We start from the raw sequence: 8,288 nt of genomic DNA, 5'->3' as shown, positions 1-8,288 counted from the left end.
TGCCACATTAATCCATGGACAATTTCATTGAGAAATATGACCTTCATAAACTGCAGATAATGAAGATAAGGAGGGATGGTTACTTGGGTATAATTAAATAATGGTAAACCTGTGAGTGATGTGTGCATAGGGCCAATGAAGCTTATGGGTCAGATGAAAGGAAGAGAGCTCAGTAAGTCCATTTTGATGGAAAATTAAGTTATACAAATGGTTAATGAGGAGATTGGCTGGTGGAACTGGTGGTCAAAAGAAGTGATGTGATTGGGCTTTCAAAGACAGCAAAGATACCAACTTAAAAAATAAGCACTGTATATCATTGACAGATAGGATGGATAGAGGAGGTATCAGATATTAAACTGATAAGAACAGATACTACACTTGATTTTAGCCAAAAGGCTGAGAAGTGATGACAGATAGGATGGAAATGTGGTTGGCAGTAGTGTTGCTCAAAAATATGGCCAAGGCTTCTAAGATATACTGACTGTTAGATTGCTTGCTGTGCTTCCACTTCCTCTTTTGCTGGAACCACTCTCGAATACAGTTGAGTTTTATCAGGAGTTGTTGATAAAATGCAGACTTTCAGCCCTGGCTGGTGTGGTTCAGTGGATTGAGGGCCAGCCTGTGAACCAAAGGGTTGCTGGCTTGATTCCCAGTCAGGGCACATGCCTGGGTTCTGGGCCAGGTCCTCAGTGAGGGGCACACAAGAGGCAACCACGCATCGATGTTTCTCTTTCTCTCTTCCTCCATTCTTCTCTCTCTAAAAATAAATAAATAAAATATTTTTAAAATGTGGACTTTCAGAAACTTGATCATCAGGATAAATTTTTAAAAAATATATAGTATTCTTTCATCATAGTGTGTTTTCAAAAAATTAATTCAATTTATTGCTTAACAAAATTATATGGGTTTCAAGTTTGTAATACTATAACACATGATCTGTATATTGTATTGTGTGTTCATCACCCAAAGTCAAGTTTCCTTTCATCACCATTTATCTACCTTTTACCCTCTTCTACCTCCTCTCACCCCTTTTCCCTCTGGTAATTACCATACTATTGTCTGTGTCTATGAGGTGTTGGGGCTTTTTGCTTAACCCCCTCACATTTTTCACCCAGTTCCCCAACTCCCTTCCTCTCTGACAGCTGTTTTACCTGATTTTTAGTTTTGTCAACAGTGAGAACAGCAATGAAAATAATAAAAAAGGGAGTATACAGGGGGAGGTCTACAGCCTTTTAAAAATCCAATTCTTCACACTTGTCCCAAAAGGCAATAGAGGAGTATCTGTAAGTGCCATTTCCCACAAGGACCTGTGGGTACCTAAGAAACCAGAACCCTGGAGAGTAACAATGATTGCTGGGAAAAGCTGATGAAATTGACATTTTATTTTCTTCATACAGATCAGAATGGATTTCACTGCAGGGAAGAATGCCGGATTCTTGGACACTCTGACAGGTGCTGGATGCCTCGGAACCCCCTGCCTACCCACTCCAAGTCTCCTGAGAATGTAGGGAACATCATCACTCTGTCCATTGAAGCTACTGCTGCTGATGTTGAGGCTTATGACGACTGTGGCCCCACAAAGCGGACTTTTGCAACCTTTGGAAAAGATGTCAGCGACCACCCAGTTGAGGAGAGGCCCACCCTGAAAGGCAGGAAGACTGTTGATGTGCCCTTGAGCAGCCCTAAAGTCAATGGTGCTATCCGAGAAGCAGGCAATGGCTGTGAGGCTATTAGCCCTGTCACCTCTCCTCTCCACTTCCAGAGCCCTCTGCCCATCAAACCTTCTGTGTCTTACACAATTGCCCTGGCACCACCTGCCTGTGATCTGGAACAGTATGTTACCAATGTCAACAATGGCCCTTCTCGTCCTTCTGAAGCTGAGCCTCATGGAGCTGACAGCAAGAAAGTCATGCATGAAGTCAACCCCATTCTGAAGGAGGGTCATAACAAAGAGTCTCCTGGCATGAAGCATCTGAAGGACATCATTCTCTAAACCAGTTTTGGGAAAGAAGAGAGAGAAATCATGCTGGCTAATGAAGAAATAGGAACTGATTGTATTGATTGCTCATCAGTGGTTGGTTCTTGAGTGGCTGTGTTTCAGAGCTTTCCCTAAATGTATTGTTTATAAATTACTATTATTTTGTGACAATCCCTTTCATTTCAACGGGGGTGTTCAGTTGGAGCAAATTAGCTTTGGCTTGAGTTGTTCATGGGGCCTTGATATTGGGGAAACAGAGACAAAATCAATTGTGAAAAGTATTATGTATTAAGTGTTTGGATTTATATATTTTTCTATGTCAAAATTATAATATAAATTACCATTATTTGTGGAGGATTACATTAAAAAATTTTTAAAAATTAGACACTTTTAATAAGCTCACCACTGTTCTGTAGTATAGGCAAATTAATAGTCATTTATTGTTTACTATTCATTGATTCAGTGATGTGAGATTGAGCCCCCCAAAAGGTTGTTTCTGAAGCTCGAGTACTTTCCAACGCTGCTACTTTGCTATAGACACCCCTGCTTTAAGAACCCTTTTGCTAGCTGTGCTATCGTTGTATTTGATATTGCAAATTGCCATGTGTGTGGTGATGGCAAAAGGCTTTTAGAGGTTGGTCGGGATTTTCCTTAAAATAAGGTAAAACTATAGACAAAAACAAAGTGCAAACAACTGAGATGGCAACTGAATGAGCAACACCACACATATAGCTGAGTACTTTGTGGATGCTCTTGGATGATACCCATGGAGTGACTGCTCACATCTTGCAGAGTATTTTGCCTGCCTTTCAGTCTTCTGCCCAGATCTGTGGTACATTGCAGAAAGTCATTTTTGGATATTCTGCTGTCTCATTTGCAGTTGTCAGAAACGCTGTGCTGAAAGTTTGATGAGATCAATTTTTCTAATTTTCAGGTCCTGATCAGTAAAGTTGCTCCTGTAGTTATCATTTTCTAGGCTTAGAACTTCCTTGTTTCACATCATCTAAAACTCAAAATGACTGAATCTATTTTGAGATATAAATTAGTATCTCTTTAAACACACACTTCCTGATTCAGTGTTTCCCAATCACAATTAGAATTATACTATAAAGCATGTCATGGGCTAGAATCGAGAATTCCATTTTGCTCTGTATTGTAGGATTATAACTTGGGATAGTGTAAGCAGTACAAAATGTACTTTTAGGGAAAGACAGGTAACAGCATCACTAACCCAATTACTGTGCCTTCTATATGGAGACACTAGGACACTTGAACTTATCTTTTTTGTGATTAATTTTTTTAAATTAAAAATGTGAACAGGAAACTATTAAAGTACAAATTCTTTAAATTTAGCTAACTCTTTGCTGTAGGTTAGAAATGCAACTTTTTATTAACACGTTTGTTATGCAAATTTTTGTTTGTTTAACATTTCTCCAACTCCACCATTTATTAACTGTCTATTAATATTAACTAGCCAACATAGTATTCTTGCAGCCTAAGAGTTCATTATTTTAAAATAAACAAGTGTGTCATCTTTGCTCTGCCTTGGCCTTAAAAGAATTGTTTTGTAGAGAAACAAACTTTGTAGTTCTGTTCTTATTTGTTTCATTTTTTCAAATTCAAGAGTACCCAGGAAAAAAAAAGACTTAAAGGTTAGAGCACTAGAATGCAAAAGAGAATTTATTTTCTTAGGTTTAGGTAGATAAGTCAGCTTTTAAATGTTTTAGTTATTTTTGCCTGAGTTCCTGGCATTTTACATTACTAGGAATATTTTCTTTTATGGGGAGATGGTTTTGAGGAAGGGGTGGGTAAGGTAGTGGGAATGGGATTAGGTAGGGGAGACTATTTCTGAAAATAACCTATAATGAAGCTACAAACTCATGTTTATTTCTTATTCAGTGCTGAGGACTACCTCATGCAACATACTGGTGTGGCTGCAGATTTCCCTGCTGAACTGAAAGAATTAAAGATCAATTACCATAGCATCTTTATTTTGGCTCATTTTATTCCTCTCATATACTCTTTTCCCCCTTTGATTCATTATATTTTAGTAGTTTGCAGACTTTGAAGTAGGTGTGTATTTTTGTTTACAAATGACTATTTGATTCACACATTAAAATAAACTCTTTTTCACTTTAAGAAATGATGACTGCCCATAGAATTTAGACTGTTCCTCATTTGACCCATCCTGATATTATGTTGTTAGTTACCACCTCAAGGTCACTTTCAAGTCAAATTTAACTTTTTGTACAACTGTATTTCTTACTATGCTCAGCAGGAATAAAGGAGCTGAAAAGATGTGACAAGTGGGAACATTAAATGTTATGTGGCTGTTGAGCCAGAGGTGTCACTGGTTACCATACCTCTTAACAGCCAAGTTTAAAATGCTTAGAGTAGCAGTGGCATTGATTTCACTTTTCTTTTGTTATTTGTATCCACCAGTTTTTTTCAGAATTCAGTATCCAGCTATAAACCAATCCTTTTTTCCTATCAAAATACTTTGTTCTCAGTGGGCAGTCAGACTTTTTGGCTTCCACACCCTTTACTGATAGTGTTCAGATAATTTCCCTTATTAATAAAATATGTCTTCCCCCTACAATTGTCGGATGTATACATACCCACAGAAGCACTAGTGCATCTTAAGAGGGTCCTGTAATCTGGTTTTATAGGCACGCTGTGCCTTCAAATAGGAATTTTGTGCAAGGATCCTAAATTTACCTTTGGCTCATATTTTTCACCACTTCTTTCCAACATGTCTGATGAAAGCCACAAAGGCCAGAGGGCCAAATATTCTTCCTTTTCCCTCTCTAAATGTTACACAATTAAACATGAGTGAGCAATTTCAGTTCCTAAATGCTAAGGAGTTCTGTCTCATTTATTCTGATGTCCCTTTTGGGGAAGAGTTAGTGTGGAGGCAGAGTTGCTTTAGTAACAACTGTTTTGGGCATGTCCTGGGCAGGTAAACTTCATGCAGTGTAAAGGGTTTAGTTTGCATTGATTGCTTTTCCCCAACTATGGCAATATACTACATACAAGGAATAGGAAGAGGGGAGCCATGCTATGTGGAATCTCTTTCTCTATACTGATAAATTTTTGAACATGTTCAGAATGAAACTTACTATCCTTTTGATCTTCTTAAAGCCAAGAGTAAATTATGGCCCCTTATTGCCTAAATAGGTAATTGTCCAAGGGATCCTCCAGTTCCTGAAGGGCAGTGGTTCTCAAACTGTGGTCCCTAGACCAAAAGCAACAGCATCACTTGGTAACTTGTTAGAAATTATCATTCTCAGTTCTCACCCAGACCAACTGGAGCAGAGACTCTGTGGGTAGTGCTTAACAATGCATATAGATCAGATGTCCACTAAAGGTTGGAGGCTTGTTAAAGCACAGGTTGATGGCTCCACACTTAAGGTTTCTGATGCAGTAAATCTGGGGTGGGGCCTGAGTCTTTGCCTATTTAAAAATTGCCAGATGGTGCTGATGCAGCTAGTCTATGGACCACACTTTGAATATCACTATTCCAGGGTAAACCTATCTAATAGAGCTAATTGCACATAAGGTACTTATTTAAAGTAATTCATTGGCATGGTGACCCACTGATCACTAATCAAAAATGCTAAAGGAATACAACTTAGGACACTGAAAACTAGAACCACCCGTAGTATCATCCTGGTAGTGTTACTTCTGCATACGACTATTTGTATGAAGAGAATTCAATTAAACTTTTCACATAGCTCTATTATATTATAAATAAGCAAAGCAGAAGTGGTCCACTTGAAGCAACAAGGACAAAGGGCAGTTTTGGGAGGCAGGGGTAGAGGGCATAGTTCGACTGGGCATCAAAGATGGGAACATGATTATTATTGTATATAATAGAAGTTCTGACTTGAATTTCAATCCCTTTATGGAGATCATTTTGATGTCAAATACTACCCAAAGCATCTTGACAAGTCTGGTCCACTTGGCTCTTTACCTAGGGTAATAAGACCCTAACTGACTTTGAAAAACTGGCATAAATGAGCTCAAGAAGTCCATTGTATACAGTCTTAGTGTTTGCCTTTTTGGTAAAATTACATTTAAGGATGTCATTTCATGAGTCAAATTGTATCTGCTGACACTGAAGTGTATTGAAATGTTCTTTAGTTTAAGTATGTAATAAAGTAATATTCAAAGGGGATGTGTGGGGGTGGGACTGGGTGGCTTTATATTGATAATTAAATACTCCAGAGCAAAACATGTTGTCCTAATGAAGTTGTTGCAGCTCTCTTTATTTTCTCATGAGGCTGGAATTGGCCTGTGGGTCACTTGTTGTGTGAACATGGATCGATTTCAAATAGAACTCATATTGCTTTTGTAAAACAAAGAAAATCAACCACCTTGTCTGAAACATATATTGTGGGGAGGTCTTGGTAAAGAACAACCCACAAAAACCTGATCTTGATTGGAAAGCACTGTAGGTCATTAGGGGAAACTGATGATGCTGATTATTGTTCCAACTGTGTTGGCAATTAAAGATAACCGTGCTACTAACTAAAAGTTGTTGTCAACCTTAGCAAACAAACCAATTAACACCGTTACATAACTGGTTAAGTAGATTTTCACTGGCACTGGCTGGCGTTCAGCTGAGGAAGGCTAGGATACAAACTTGAATGACCAAGAGCCAGACTAGCTCAAGCTAGAAATTCAGCAGCAAATACCTCTATGTACTATATGAATGCTAAGGTATAAGTTGCAAAAGGCTTACGCCTTCGCTCCTCTAGTGTGGGGAATGAGCCTGATGACACTATTACTGTTTACCTGTCAAACCAGGGTGGAAATTTAGAGGGATGCAAGTGCAGTATGTCTCATTAAGCAGTCTCTGTTGCTGATTATATGAAGATGAAATTGTATATGCTGATCTGTATGTTATGTACATTTTCACAGTGATTGATCATTGTAAAAAGAAAAAACAAAACAGAATCACCACTCTATTTTATGAAGATGATAAAACAGCTTTATTAAATTATTAGTTATGTTTTAAATGGTGTTATTTGCCACATTGTTTCCTTTTATCTGGTGGTTCTCTGTTTCCCCCTTAAATGTGTTTTTTCTGCTTCAAAAATTTAATGCATTTTAGTATTAAAGGCTATTATGGAAAAATTATTGTTTGGTGAAATGTCTCTTTGAGAACGTTGGCTGGCTTTCAGGTGGGGGTGACTATTAGGCCTAGGAAGTAACCCATCTTTGATGGGGTCACTGGTGTTAAGGCCTAACCATTCCTCTTGCCTTTTCCTTTTCACATAATCTCCAACTGTCCAACTAGGAGAGGAATTTTCTTTAGCCAGGCTATTTCTTTCAGTTATTTCCTGAGTATCTCCCTTCCTTTCCACCCCAGTCAATACCTTTATCTGCAAAGGAAGAACCATTCATATTCAGAATGGTAAAGACTTTCCTGGGTGGCACTTTTTCATTGTTGTTCAAATACAGTTGTCTCCATTTTCACTCCCTCACCCCCCACCGCCCCACCCATTCCTGCCTCCAACCTTTAAACCTACCTACTTTGGCTTTTTCCATGTGACCTTTATACATGACCCTTGATGGCCCTTCCCTTATTTTCCCTGTTATCCCTCTCCATGCTCCTCTTTGGTTACTATCAGGTTTTCCTAGGTGGTACTTTAAAAAAGAGCACTAAAACCACTCTTTAGAATAAACCATTTTGGGGCCAACTTAACAGCGAGACTTCTCTGAAGAATTAATTTTAAAAAAGATGAGAAATAGTAGAGGCTGGCAGCAAGGGAAAAGAGGGTTTAAAACAAAGATGACCTGGCTGCCCTTTTGATGCCTTCAGGTTTGGAAGTGAAGCAACAGGAGAGGCTCTCATTTTCCACATAACAAGGCTGCAGTGAAAAAGCCCTGACAAGCTTTCTTTATCCAAACTATTATTCTGTGAAACTTAGCACTCAGGCTATAAGTATTCATTCTGGCTGCAACAGGCAGAAAAAAAATCAGAATGTGTGGGGTGGTGGTGAAGGGGACTGGCAGAATATTTCCAAATAGTGCTTTTAGTATTTAAAGGCAAAATTACTTCGGGATGACCTATTCTTTTTGGACAATTAAAATGATCTGAAGGAAGTCACTATTTCCCTCGATCTCAATCTTTTCTTAAAAATATATTTTATTGATTATGCCATTACAGTTGTTCTATTTCCCCACTTCTTTCCCCTCCACCTGGCATACCCCTGCCCCACCATTTCTCCCTCTTTAGTTTATGACCATGTGTCTCAAGTTCTTTGGATTCTATATTTCCCCCACTATTCTTGCCCTCCCCGTA

General features: G+C 38.6%; 1 pseudogene; it reads right to left on the bottom strand.

The window, feature by feature from the left end:
* Positions 1–279: 279 nt before the first annotated feature.
* On the bottom strand, positions 280–408 carry LOC118980746 (uncharacterized; annotated as a pseudogene).
* Between the last annotated feature and the right edge of the window lie 7,880 nt (positions 409–8,288).

Source organism: Sturnira hondurensis, unplaced genomic scaffold (genome assembly GCF_014824575.4).
Source record: "Sturnira hondurensis isolate 20B ecotype Veracruz unplaced genomic scaffold, ASM1482457v3 Scaffold0023226, whole genome shotgun sequence".
In the NCBI taxonomy this organism is placed as follows: domain Eukaryota; kingdom Metazoa; phylum Chordata; class Mammalia; order Chiroptera; family Phyllostomidae; genus Sturnira; species Sturnira hondurensis.
The sequence above is the reverse complement of the archived record's forward strand: the minus strand, read 5'-3'. Positions and strand labels throughout refer to the sequence as shown.